At 31.9% G+C, this 15,476-nt stretch overlaps 1 long non-coding RNA gene across 1 annotated transcript; it reads right to left on the bottom strand.

Annotated features, from left to right (window-relative positions):
• Nucleotides 1-5,730: 5,730 nt before the first annotated feature.
• On the bottom strand, nt 5,731-8,169 carry LOC111367402. The gene is made up of 2 exons (XR_002697809.1): nt 8,042-8,169; nt 5,731-6,651 (listed from the first exon to the last, which is right to left on the bottom strand). It is a non-coding gene; the product is annotated as an uncharacterized LOC111367402 (long non-coding RNA).
• Between the last annotated feature and the right edge of the window lie 7,307 nt (nt 8,170-15,476).

The following is a 15,476-nucleotide window of genomic DNA, read 5'->3' as shown; positions in this document are numbered from 1 at the left end:
GGAATCTCATTATGATCCACAAATTTGATAAGGGACGATTTTACAATTTTCGAACTTCTCTCTTAATAATTGATATAGACAAATTAAGTACTAAGAGAAATAGAGGTTAACACTTTAGTGATAGCAATAAATGAAAAGCTCAAGTGTTAAATAAGAAAATTTTTGATGATTAATATGAATAAAGAATTTGATTCAGTCAATCAAAATATTTTTACAATAAATGATTTGATAATAAACAGGATGTGATAATAATGTAGTTTGCTCAAAGATATCTTACTTTGTTGCTCTCAAAAAGTCTCTTAATAAATGAAAAACGTAAATGTATATATAGAGTTCATTCATCAAAAATGTCGGTGGAAGCAGACAGTCAACTGTACCTCTGATTCTTAGTTTGGATGTACAAAAACTAGTCGTTGTGTACTAGACGTCATAATGGTCAAAAAATTGACCATTACATGATCTGAGTCCGAATAATCCAGACGAACATTGATTTATTCGGACATCTGCATTTCAATAGGTTGATTCATTTTGTCTTTGCATGGTCTCAGTTTGAATATTTTTCAAAATATGATCTAAGGTTTTGAAACTCATTTTCACTTTTTAAAAATTAATATAGGCAAATGATGATCAAATTAAATTTCAACCTATGAAGATGATTTTTTTGAGCTTTCATCGCCTAGTGCTAAGAATTAATGTCACGCACCATTCATATAGATAATAATACAACAACTTACATAGGAATAAAAATTTGATAACCCAAACTAGACATATAATTTCACATTTTATTTTTAGTGGGACTTTGACTTATTTTAGTGGGTCTACAACCTAATTTAGTGTCTTAGACCTACTTTAGTAGGTCGACAACCTAATTTAGTTGCTGTTAGATCCTAAAATAATTTATAGATTTAATTCCTTAACCGTTAAATCGATTCCTTACCCGATTGAAGCTCAATTCTTGACCGACTTCAATAATTTGCACCTCAATATCTAAATCATCACATGAACCTTATATTATTCTATTGTGATAATGTTATTTTATGCCTCATGTCTCAAATATGTTAGGGACATAATTAGGGTTAACGGTAACCTTGATCCATCGAGTTAAAAGCTTGTAACTTTACCGATAATAATTTCAACACTTTCAAGATTACAATTGTTTAATATATCAATATCCAATATCTAGATTAACCTAAATTTCTACCATAACTCCATGTAAGATTCACCACCTAGGTAGGGAGGTCAAAAACTAACACCATATATAGATCTTAAAATCTTAATGATCAAGTGAACCAGAATAAGATAAAGCAATTTCAAACCAGTGATGGAAATGCAATGTCAATGTAACTAGCAAGCAATGTATGAATTACATTGGCCAAGTGTGTAAAGTGAAGTTTGGGGTGTTACAATTAAAGTGTGTGTCAAGTTCCTTTGTCTCGAATGATTTATCTTGAATGCTCAACTTTCATCATTTCCTTCATTATAAGTTCGATTTGTAATGTGAAGATCTTGATATCGACCTTTTTGTCCTTGATTGATCAATATTTCGCAGGATGCTTTAAAGGCTTAAGATCAATTGTTAGAAACAAATAAAAAACTAATTTGTTTGTTATGATCAAAACATTAAGGATATAGTTAACCACATATCAACAATTTTTTCCCTTTTAATTATGACAAATAAGATGATTTCCAGAGTTATATTGAAAATTGATAAGAATTATAAATCTTAAATCTTACATATAATTCATGCATTTCTCATTTCTTTTACAAACCAATAAACATTTAAAAAGAAATCATATAATCATCTATCTTTCCCCCTTTTGGCATAAGCAGGAAGTTAGCATAGTGTGATCAAAAGTAAAATCAACCATGGGAAAAAGGAGTATTCCTTTTATTTTGATACAAAATGATAAGTTAAACAAAAAAGAGTTCTCTACATGAAGTATGTTCCAAATAATTCTAAAAATGAACAGAATGAAAAATAACATCTAGATATCTAAGGCTTGGAGGAGGCTATGGATGGTGTGGTGTGTCGAATTAGGTGTAAAAGTCATTGAGTTGAGCTTGCATAAAATCCTATCGAGCGAGTATAGGCTAGCCCGTCGACAGATGATGTGAGTGAGTCGATGAGACCGCTGAGGAAAATGTAATGATTCTCAGTAAATGTAAAACCATCGATAGGAGAAGGAGCACTAGAGCCTGATCATAGTGAACGTGTGGTACATCATCATCATAGTGGTCCTCATCTTCGTCGAAAGGTAGAGTAGAAGGACCTAAAGTGATTGGAAAGTTTAATTTCTACAACTAGAAAGGAGTCAAGAAAGAAAAGGTCAAAATTGTTTACTTCATCCCGATGACTCTTTCGGGAAAGAATGACATGTGTAATAATACTTTGCCAAACTTTACATGGAAGGTTTAGTTGATTGGCTCTAAGTTTGGTGATATTTCATACGTTTTCCCAGTAATTGTACGGCATGCCACAGTAGGATTGTATTCATCTAAAGCCGGATGAGCTTTGTGAAGAAAATTTAGTTATCACATTCCTCGAGTTCAATAATATCTTGTCATTCTACAAAGCAATGGTTGGTTTATCTGTCAATGTTGGACGACATGTGATGTTGTCGTGTAAGGCTTCTTTGTTAGTCGACGACATGTTTTTGCTCGCTGTACATATTTGTAGGGCAAATTTGATAAGTTGTAAAAGAGATTGACAATGGAGTCAATGTTGTCATGAACAAGATTGGAAGCAAAATTCACGAGGAAAACCAAGTTGTATGTGATCCATAGGGCATTAGAGCTAAGGGGTGCGAAAAGTGACTAAAGTCATCAAAGGAAAAGCTATTTTCAATGGTGGTAGACAATGCCATTTATGTGGTGGTAATGGTGAAGAAAAAAGAAACATGTTAGAATTTGCAAAACAAGTAATTATTGAAATTTTTGTTCATTATTAATATGTTATGCAACTCATTTAACATTATTACCATTTTCTCAAGTCGAATTTGATGGACATTTCATATCATACCCATTTCAAACACAAGCTCGACGATGTTAGAGAAGATGTGCCATATAAAGTATTGCCAGTAGCAATTAAGACGTCAAAAACAGGTTTTTCTATTCGTAATTTCATTTGTATTTTAATATAAGTTGTGACAGATGATGCATATTAATATTTTGTTATGTAATAACATTAATAACTTTATTTATTTTTTTTATCTTTGTAAATTGTGTACGAGTTATTAACAATTCAATGACAGTGCAAAATTAATAATACATGTGAGATTTTACAAGTAAATATTATAGGTAATTGTTACATGAAATTTTCAAAGAGAAATATTACATGAATTCAACCATAAACACCTAAATACACTATACATTAAATGGAAAATAAATGACAGGCTCATATATATAAATTTCATTCATTGGACGATAACAAATTAACACCGCTATGGTTGCAAAATACTTGTTGCACGAGCAATAGAGAAACATGTCTCCTACTGCCATGTCGTCCTAGTTGCCACGCCAAAATATGGGTCGAAACTTAACGTTATCCAAATCACATTTTCATGAGATAATCATCACAGCCTCTTCATTTACCATAGAAAAATCAAATAGAACTAATCTCCATTTGCCCACACCGACACAGCCTCTTCACCATCATCATCGCCCTCGTACAAATCACCATCATCATAGCCCAAGCCCTAATTCCATAAGAATCTATCCAAATCGTAAACCATTACCGTAAACTACAATAACAATAACATCAATCAGACTTATTCTGATCTAGACATCACAGCAACGGCCCAACTACATTTAGCACATGAAAAACATAAAAAAGCACATGCAGTAAGATATAGACATATAGAGTCTGCAAACAGTTGCAAGGAAAGAGGACGATGACCATGATGGTAGCAAAGAAAAAGGGATAGAGGGATAGGGAAAAGGGACCATTGTAATATTACCATAAGATATGCATATTTTAGTGACGAGGAGGATATGAGTGAAGTCAAGATACGAAGAGGGAGGGGGTGAAGGCCGATAATAGCGAGCGTGGGAAACGGAGTAGTACCCATCTAAGGGAAAATGAGAAACATAGCTGGGGAGAAATGGGTAGGGACGGGTAGAGAAAAATGGGGATTAAATTGGTAAGTTATAGGGTTTTGGGGAGAAGAGAAAGGGGGTGAGGAAAATGGGAATGGGATAAAGGGGTGGCGTGGGGTGGGGAAACGAAAACATAGGCAAAAAAAAAAAAAATGCCATTGCTTAGGTGGCATTACCACATCAACGGTGGGTAGAGATTATCCTGCCTTTTGGGGGCAAGATATCAGTTATGAATAATATAATAGTATTTCATGGAATCTTTTATATTTATTTGGCATATATTTTTTTTTTCCCATTAGAAATTCGTAATTGGTCCTACTCTGGACTAGAGAGAAAATTAGGACCTGTATAAATTACTATTTATTTATTATTTAATCATCAATTCACATCTTGACACGATGACTTCGAAACTTAATTTCGAACAAATTGTTTGGCTATTTGTTTTTCAAGTTTCAAAATGTATTTTAAGAATCTACACAAGCTCTTGGTATCATAACTGTTAACTATCAAATTAAATTCTATGCATCCATCAATCAAAGAGAAGAATGAATGATAAATTATTTAGATTGTAATAGAATCGGTCCGATTTTTAAAATGTCTTTCTTGATATTCCTCAGTGTCATTAATGCTATCCATTATTACTAGATATTATCAACGATCTAGGTGGCAGTTGACTCCTTGATTTATTATCTAATAGAGTTTCAATTCACTTCAATGCATTGAATCCTAAATCAAGTTGATCAACTTTCGCCTAGATGGATGATAATATGTATTAATGATGAAAATACTACAATACTGCTGTTCAGTACTAGTTTATGTGGCATTATAAAATAGATTCAATTAAAGGTGAAATTATTTAATTCATTAAAATGAACTTTTAATGTAATGTCAATAATGTTGCAACCTAGACTGGTGACATACTAAATAGCATTACTCAAAACATTATTATATCCACTATTGTTTGAAGGAGCATCATATCTACCTAACAATATTTGTATAGATGGCTACAAATACAAATATATGGATGACAGTCGTTCATATAAAAAAAGCGAGACATTTTATTTCTCCTAACCTCAAGATAACTTGCAAACGAAGTATTCCCCAAATAACTATGTTGATAAACTCATTACAAAACTTGTAAAAATGATCGCAAGAGACAAAATATTGTATGTAAGCTGTCCTTTTGGTCACCAGTTTACGACCTATTTGTGGTGTTGAAAATTCTCATTTAGTGAAAAATCATAATTTGTGTGTGTTTAATTTGTAGCATCCCAAAATTTTATAGAAAGAATTATTTTGTTATAACAATTTTGAACTAGATGCCTTTTAATAATTTTGAAAAGTTGAGGGACTAAAGTGAAATAAGTATAAATTAAATTTTTAATTGGATCAAAAAATTAAATATTGATAGAGCGAGAATTAATATATTAATATTGAGCTTGTTTTGTAGTTTGTATTAAATTATGCACCATGAATTCGAGAAAAAGTTAATTCAGATAAATTAGGCCAAAGATTTTAAAGTTTAAAGAGTTGCCATTAAGGGAAAATTAGCTCAAACCCTACATATAAACTATACGATTCAAAATTAAGGTGATATAATTTTAATTTTATTGATCTGGTGATAATAGAGATTAATTAAAATAATTAATATAGAATTAATTAGGGAAATATATAATCAAATCTTTTTACGCATCCCCACTGTTATTATCTATTTAACTCTTCAAACTTTGCCGACCACTACACCATGAAGGCCAGCCACCACCACCACCATTTCTCACCACCTACCCTGGCGAAATCACCTCCCAAACATAACTCCACCTTCGATTGGTCTCCCAATTATAATTCCACAGACGAAGGCCATAAATCCATAAACAATGAATACAGTGGCTTGAATATTGTCAAGCTTCTGAGCATTGACGTTAGGGTTGGTTTGGCAATGGCGCCGCACACCTGCAATTGAATCCAATGAGACCCAGGCATTTTCAACTATTAGCACACCTGTTAACCACCATTGAAATCGACCTCCATCTTTGTCGTCTTCAACACACCCAAATTTTGTTTTGGCCACAATTAAAGTTTACTTTGAAACAAGTTCTGCAATTCAAAGCTTTATAACCCGTAAAAATGAAAATGATGTTGATGCATGGACGTGTTTCTAATCCAATGAGGAAGAAGAATGTAAACCCGGCTATACTAATTAAATTTGTTATTTAATACATTATAATGTCAGATGCAATTTACGGGTACGTTTGGGTATGATGTGAATGGGTGATTGTGACCTAATTTTTGTTGATTGTGGCCTTGTTCTTCATAATTATGACCTATTCTGAAACAGCCCGTCCCGAATCACCTTAATGGATCCGACACGTGTCGTGCACCGATGATAGATACCAACAAGTGTCGGACCCACCACCAAGGGAACATTTTCTAACATAAGCTACATGTAACCCAAGAAACAGGTACTACCTAATATGATAAAGTAGGCCATACAACTAATGACGTGTGGCTCAATTTAGTGGATAGACAAGCTCCAATATTGCTCAACTCGACTGCTATCTGATAAAGAAAAATGTGAAAAGAAATATGAGCTTACAGCTCAATGAGTGGATAATTTGCAAATAAGCATACTTTTTTCTTTTATGCTTATATTCTAAAAATTCTAACTCTATTAAAACTTTGAGAAATTCTGAAATCTGGTAACACTTTTAAAACTAAACATAGTTTCATCATAAAATTCTTTGTTCTTAATTCTAGATAAGTAACGTTAAAGTATAATGACATAAATAATCTGATATCCATGAAAATCTATGAAATATTGCTGCTGCTCAATACTATAAGCTGAAAGCTTTATTCTGAAAACTTTATTAATTGAATTCTATAATCTGACATATGATAAATTGTAGAAATACTGAAAAATCAAACAAAAATGGTATCCGAAATAACCTTACTCATGTATTAGTTAGTATATGTAATACGAATGGTACATACTATTGAAATGATTTCATTGAACTGAATTTAACTAAAAACAACTAATTATAAATCCACTTTATTCTAAAAATCATGCTGTCAAATCAATTGTATAAAATAATAAATTTTCTAATCTAACATAAATTTAATAAATATTAATTTCTGAAAAATAAGTTTTATATCCATTCACAAATCTATGAACAGAAATCTGGCTAAATTAACGAGTATTTTCAAGCTTTCACATCACTACCTAAAATAACGATATAATTACTCAAATTAAACCTGACAATTAAATTAATACAAATCCACAACTTAACTTCTCAACTTCTATATTTATTCTTAAATCTTTAATTCTCCAACTTTTCGTCTCTTTAATAATTTATCAACTAATCACCATTCATTATCAAATCCATTAAATCACTCGCACTTCCTTAAAATCACTACCTTATTCATATACAACTGCTATACCAAATTTAGTCCAATATATAAACTTCAATATTTGTCATATAACTTCATTCAAACCTTTAAAAATATGAAAATAAGAGCTTTGACAAAAATCACACTAAAATCCCGTAATAAAAATCTGGCACCAATTTCTATATTAAAATTTGGTATCAAAACTTTGACATAAATATCGCTATTCTGGGCACACTTTCAAAAACAGCACCTTAGTAGGATTTTGTTCAAAAATGACTTATATTAATTACTTAAAAATGGAGAAATGAACCCCAAATCCTTAATTTAAGTGCTTGACATCATATAATCCCAAAAAGATCAAAGAATAAATATCCATTTCATAAACCCATTTACAAAGTTCCACTTTCTTCAACTTCAATATTCAAATAAACTTATTTCTTTGCTATATTTCTATTTATAACATCAAATACATATTAATAATACCTAATTCTGGCTAAGTTTTGAATTGAAACAAAATTTCCATAAACCCTAAGAAAATTTAATATAAAATGATTGTTCTTACCTCTCTAAATGAAATGAGAAATTGAAGAAATGAAGCACCAAGCTTGGAAATCTAATTCCTTCTTTTCCTCATCCTCTTTCTTTCTTTCTTTCTTCCCTTCTCTTGGTCTCTATCGGTCTTTCTCGACTTTTGCCCCCCAATAATGAGAAAAATGGACGTTTATCTCTTAAGTTAATGGATATTGGATATTTGCAAGTCAAGTCCCCCAATCTTCATAGAATAGCACATTTAGTCTTCACATCTTCAAAAATAGAAACCAAATCCCTAGATCGCTATATTACACAATTTCTAGCCCTTGAACATTTATAATTACAATTTAAGTCCCATGATATTTGTTCCATTTAATTCCTCATTTGGACCAATTATTTCTCTTGACCTTGACTAAAAATGTGAGGTGTAACATATTCTCTATTAGCCATGTTTGAATTTGGGATTAATCCCAAAATTAGAGCTTCTATTTTTACGCTTCATTTTGGAGTTTTTAACTGTTGAGCTTTAGAATTTTTTGATATTCATAGGGTTTAAGAATGTAGAGAACACAATTTGAGTCGGTATTTTCCGACAATTGAGGGGATTTTGGGGACAGCTATTCATGAACTGTGCATTGTGCACAAGCAAGGTGCTGATATTCTCCCAATCCATCGTTTAATGAGTTCTAATTTTTTTCTTGCTGTATTTTTAATTTTCTTAAAGATTAATTGTGGGAACTCCATGACCAAGAAAAAGAATGTAAGAAATTGCAAATTTTGGGTTTGATTTATTATTACTTATACAAAGTTCTTTCTTGCTTTTGAAGAAAAATTAAATTCTGGGCAATTTTACATTTGATATAACTTTGCCATGGATTACAGTTTCAACCATCAGCACACTAAATTTCAAAGCATCGAAAACTTCTTGTTGGGTAGTAATTGTCAAGAGTAATCTTTTAGAAGTAGATGATGTGTTATAAGTGAAATTTATGTAAATAGGTAATTTCAACTTTCGGCTCAAAGATACTAATATGGTGATACTTGTAGGGCTGGGCAAATTTCCCGAACCGAACCGACCGAACCGAACCGAATCGAACCCGACGATTCTTGTCAAATTAAATACCCGAACGGTATCTGAATTGAGAATCGACGGGTACGGTTCGGTTCTCGGTTCTAGACCAAGAACCGAAAAACCAAATAAGAACCGAATATTTCTAATTTTTTTTATATTGAGTAAATCAAATTATTTTAATTTTAATTTTTTCTAAACAAATTAACAAATTAACGATTTCTAAATTCAAATTTTTGGCCAAATAATTTGTTTCATTTCTAATTTTTTAATTTTTGGCCCAATTACCCATTTTATTGTTTCATTTCTTAGCCAAGCAAGATCAAATCCACTAAATAACCCTAAACACCAACACTAAAGTGCATAACGTTGTCTTGACTCTCCCACTCACTCTCGCAGCCTCGCTAATATTTCAAAACCTATACAATCATCGACTGACACTATGACCTCCGATCGAAGCTGTGACATTCGCCAACCGAAACTTTGATCGTAGCGATCATTTGAACAAGGTAGTTTACCAGTCTCTGACATTCCAAAACCATTGAATGTATCATTAGTTGTATTTATATAATGTTGTTATAAATGTTAAAAATTTTAATTATAGTACAGAACCGAACGGACCCGAACGGTTTCATAAATATATTTGGACCCGACGGTTCCATTTACTAGATACCCGAAAAGTTCGGTTCGGTTCGGTTCTCTTTAGAACCGAACCGAACCGACCCGCGCCCATCCCTAGATACTTGTTTTGATTCATGGGATTCTAAACTCTAGTGGGTACGGTGGTGTTGCATTGCAAGTGTTGGTGGATTTTTGGTGAAGGTAAAGTTTGGTGGTAGTTTATTGAGGTGGTGGTGGATTGCGGGCTCTGTAGGTGATGGTCATGGTGGTGGTGTGGTAGTAGTGAGGTCATAACAGTGTTTGCTGATGGTGGTGGGATGTGATGAAAAGCAATTGTGACTAATTATTGATAATTTTGACCAATAAAATGAGTAACATGTGTCCAATAAATAGTATGACCTAACAATATGCGATTTTGTGACTAAATTTATTGTTATGGCCTAAAATTTGTGTATTTGTGACAAATAAATAAATTATGACAAATTAATTCGATAATTTATGATCTATAAATAAACTGTGACAAATTAATTTGATAAGTTGTGACCAACAAATAACTTATGATATATAAAAACTTGTAATGTGAGATTAAATTTATAATTATGACATACAAATCGCGTCTTTATGATTGTGACATTGTGTGGGTTGTGACTAGTATGTAATTGTGATTATTGGTTGTTATATATATGTAGATGAATATTTTAACCTTTTCAATACTAGAATATTGTTTGTTACGTTAATGTGGTGGATGATATCTGTTTATTATAATTGCTATTTAATTTAGGTTATTTTTTTTGTAAAATAAAATTTGTGATAATAGACCATAATTAGACAATAGGTCACATTCAACACATTATTGGTCACAACAGATCCAATTAACAACACACTTAGTCACAAAGGGTCAAAGTTATCATATAATTGGTCACTAACTTTTAAATGTAAACATGTTTGTCACAAACATTCATTGGTAATAGATGTGATTACATGTCACTGCTAATACGGATTTGGTAACATACAGTCACAGTTAAGACAAATCTGGTAATAAATAGTAAATATATTTTGTCACAAATTCACTATTAACAAATGTGGTTATACATATCATTGTTAAAACAGACTTGATCACATACAATCTAGTTAAGACAGGTCAAATAACAGACAGTCACAATAAAGATTGACTTGGTTATAGAAAACATAGGCTTGGTCACAAATAATAAAAATTTACACAAGATGATCAGAGATAATCACATTTATTGTAAAAATGGTAAGACGATTTCTTTGCCTAATTATGTTTACAAAAACACTTTGAGTAAATTTAATCAACACTCATTGAATTTTAAAATCGTTACTACTTGCTCACTCATCTTTAATGGATTAACTAATGCCCACTCATCTTTCCACATAATAGTTACTCATCCATCACCCTTTAATTAATCGTTTCAAATTGTGGATGGAAAATCATGTGACAAATGGCAATCCTAAGTGGCATGTTGATGACGTTAACCATGTCCATGTCAACAAAACTCACCAACCAAACACAATATGCCCTTCATCAATTGAAAATAAATATGTATATTTTTTTATCGATAAATAAGTTTGACCAATTAATTTGATAACTTGTGAATGTGAAATAATTTGTGACTAATTAATTTAATAATGTGTCACCAAGAAATAATTTGTAACCAATTAATTTGATAATGTGTGATCGTAAAATAAGTTATAACTCATAAAATTTGTGATTTATCATCGAGAAATAAGTTCTAAACTACAAAATAATGCGTTGATTAGTATAAGTTGTAGTTAGACAATAATATGTTAGAATGAACGCATTACAGGTCAAAATATTCACAGAGAAAAATAGATCTGATCACAAACAGAAGAGTCACGGTTAACACATAAAAGGTCGCAAGTAATCAAAATTAACATAAAATTTGTCACACAAAGTTACTGTTCACGTATTAGATCAAAAAACGCTATTAACACATGCATAATCACACAGTTACAATCAAGATGGTGTTAATCACATATAGTCAAAGTTAAGATAAACCAGGTCACAGATGGTCAAATTTAAGAAAGACCTAGTCACATATGGTTAAATCTAAGAGATACCTATTCACAAACAATCAAGTTAAGATAAAACTGATCACAAATGGTCACGTTAGAGACAAACTTGATCAATTCTCTATGCCATAGCTCCTAATCAAGTGTAACAAGCACATTGAGCAGAAGGTTCCCAAAGTGCTTATGTAGCATAGTGTGACGTGGGATACAATTAAGGTTGTTACATATAGGAACTCGTCAAACAATGTTTCAGTACCTATCAAAAGCAAATAATAAAATATTATCATGCCTATTGATTCAACGCAATAACCAGGAAAAAAAACACAAGTAAAGTCAACAAGTGGCATTACCATTAGAGTAAAATTCATAAACATAAATCCAAATTAACCTTAAGTAATTAATCTCGGGAAATTTGCCCTAAATTAACTAGTTCAAAGGAAAAGGTAATACACTAGGTAATGTAACCATTTCCATCAGAATTCCTCAAAGTTAACGTAATCATCTCCATCAGAATCAATAGATTTAATCATCCCAAGGCAATCACGTCCGATGCATCGCTCATCGAGGCGCATGAAGATCTTGTGGAGCTCGATGGATAAGGATAAATCCATTATGATCCTAGTCGTAGAGATCCAACGCCTCTTTAAGCTCATTCTCATCAACGAAAGATGGGTAGGGGTTTGTCTCAGTGTTCGTGCAAAACTTGCAAGCTTATGGGATCGTTCACAAGTAATAGATTTGATGAGTTGAGAGCATCGTCCTATGAGGAATAACATTTAATAAAATGTACTAGTGTTGAATCAGATTCAAAGTGAACAAACAAAAGTGATTTGTGATTTTTAATTAATCTAACTTAATGTACGAAAGCTTGTAAAATGCGAATTTAATGTGTATAGGATGATTGTATTGGACTACGAATCCATCTGCTATTATCTATTCAAATTCTCAATTATCTAAAATTAGATATATCATATTCATACCCGAATCTATTCCTTATCCGAATTCGAATGAATAACATGCATTCAATTTCACAATTATCTCAAATATTGCACGTGATAAATATTATTCCTAAAATTTATTGCAAGTGTGTTAATCAAGCAGTTTTCTAAATTTATTGTGAGCCTCCCAACGCTACAACAATTAACCGTACATTCAATTGGTGATTAAACAAACGAATAATAAAATTAGGCATGTAAGATTAATCAAGAATTGTAAGAATTTAACTAAACTACTTATCTTGAATTAAAAATAAATAATAAACGAGTTCATCTACATCCAATATATGAGAAGAATTAGCCTACCATAGTTTTAGAATTAAACGCATAAAAGTCGAAACATATCACAAATAATCAACGGAATGTGATTTATTTCCAAGCACAATGTTTGACTCTCAAAAAGGATTTCCAATTAGTAGCCACCCAATTGTGTGTATCTCCCCAATTCCAGCTGCCTTTGTATGTTTTTATATCCACCGTTTTTTCTCCAATGCAGCTGCCTAAGTGACTCCAAAAGCAACTCCAATTCTCCCCTGCCTTCCTTTAGCCGCAAACTGTTGTATATCTATATAGATAATTAAATTGGCAGCCCTTTTTGGAGTGTGAATGTTTGTGTATATATATATATATATATACATACTTTCTTCTACAGCCGACAGCTTCCTTGTTTTTGTAGCAACCAATTTCTCTCTCTCCTAGGCAGCCATCTTTTTATTTATATGAATTCCTCTTCTTGGCTCCATTTTCAATGTATCTAAATTTCCCTCTTTTATTTAACCTCAAGCCTCCAATTGGTATTATTCAATGAAGAGTCCCATTCCAAACCCAATTTCAATATTCCAGCCGCCAAATGTATTATCTTTAAATTAGGAATTCAACCGTTATTGAATTTCCTTCCAAAAGCAATTCTAAGTTGATTCCATTAATGCCATATTTTTCTTCAATGCCTCAATCTTTCAAAATAATAAAATCCAGTCCTTGAATCCTTTTATTTGTGCAACCCACGTCTTCTTTAATTTAATTCAAGTCCTTTAGTTTTCAAGGTGTAGAAATTGATATCCATACCGTCCATCCAATAGCCAATTTATCCTTCTTACCTTTCCAATTGTTTCAAAAGAGGTCCAACACTGAATCAATTCCTTTCATTACAATGTCAAACTCAATTCTAGTGCACGTATAATATCAAGTTTTGCAAGTTTAAGTTTCAATCAATCTACATGCATCCTACCCACAGTTCATAAATCAACACCAAACCTCAAATTTAATCATTACTGTCAGTTAATCTGTTTAACACACACAAGCATATAGCCAGAAAAAAATATTTAATTTTTTTTTAACTAAATACAAAAATATAACCATTTTTTTTAACTAAACACACAAAAATTTAATGATTTTTTTTAACTAAACACACAAAAACATAAGAAAACCAAAAACTTAAAGTTTTTCCCACCTCTAAACCTAAAATCGACATTTTCTTTAATGTCTTGAAGCATAATTAAGAATGTAAGGGGACGTGGAAGAAAATAACACAGGAATTTCTCGATTTTTTTTTATTGAATATGGAAGGTACTATGGGTAACGACTAGACAATTTTCTTCATCATGCTTTTCCCTTGGCCTATGTTGGTTTCAATGTTCTACAACGTCATGTTCCTGCATATGACGATCAAATAAAACATTAGAGATCAAATAACTTAGAACATGTGTTAATTATCCCAAACAATCGAGATAACCAACATTAAATTTAAGGGCCTAAATGGAAACATGATAGGATGATGATACCGTATAAATTTAAATATGCCTAGATCTGATGCAAACTAATAATCAAAACAAATATATATGCAATGCGATACAGAAAGCAAAATAAATAAAGCGTAAGGAAATTAAGTTGCTTCTCAATAAGTGGTTAATTTATCGTCTCTAGTTAGACTTTGTTGTTTTGGCTATTCATGGTGGCTTGAAAATGGAATGTTCAGCTTTGCATTTTATGTACTGATTGCATTTCGTTCGAAAGTCTTTCATCCTTCGCAAAATTAAGTTTACATTGGCTTGCCTTTGTAGCTCTCCTAAGAATCAACTCATTGACAATCCTCAAAGTATGAGGTTGCTTGATTAAATTCTCCATGGTGAAGCTCTGTTGCTTATCCTCAACCCTCATGATTATCTTATTAGTATTAAAATCCAGCAAAGCTTAGCTTGTAGACAAAAATGATCTTCTCGAGATTATTGGCATTTGATATGCCTCTTCTATGTCGAGGATGATGAAGTCAACTAGAAAAATAAATTCCCCTGCCTTGATAAGCATGTTTTCAACTTTTTTGGAGGGTGTTCAGTGATCTGTTCGTCAGTTAAAAGATGATAGAAGTAGTCTTAGGATCTCCCAATCCTAATTTCCTGTAAAGAGGTAAGGGAGTTAATTTAATACTTGCTTCTGAATCAATTAAATAAATAATATCACATAAATTTTCTATAGAGAAAGGTAGAGTGAAATTTCCTGGATCTTTAAGTTTGGAAGGGATCTTGTGCAGAATGGTAGCGTTACATTCTTTAGATAAAGCTATTGTTCCAACTTCTAGCAGATTTTTATTCTAAGTAAACATCTCCTTCAAAAACTTAACATGGCTTGGAATTAGTAGAATGACGTCAATAAAAGGAATGTTGATGTGAAGTCATCCAAGGGCACTAAGAACTTCTTAAATTGTTTGTCCAGTTTATTGTTTTGCAACC

Source organism: Olea europaea, chromosome 18 (assembly GCF_002742605.1).
Source record: "Olea europaea var. sylvestris chromosome 18, O_europaea_v1, whole genome shotgun sequence".
NCBI classification, from domain to species: Eukaryota; Viridiplantae; Streptophyta; class Magnoliopsida; order Lamiales; family Oleaceae; genus Olea; species Olea europaea.
Note: the sequence above shows the minus strand (reverse complement) of the source record. Positions and strands in the feature narration are given on the sequence as shown.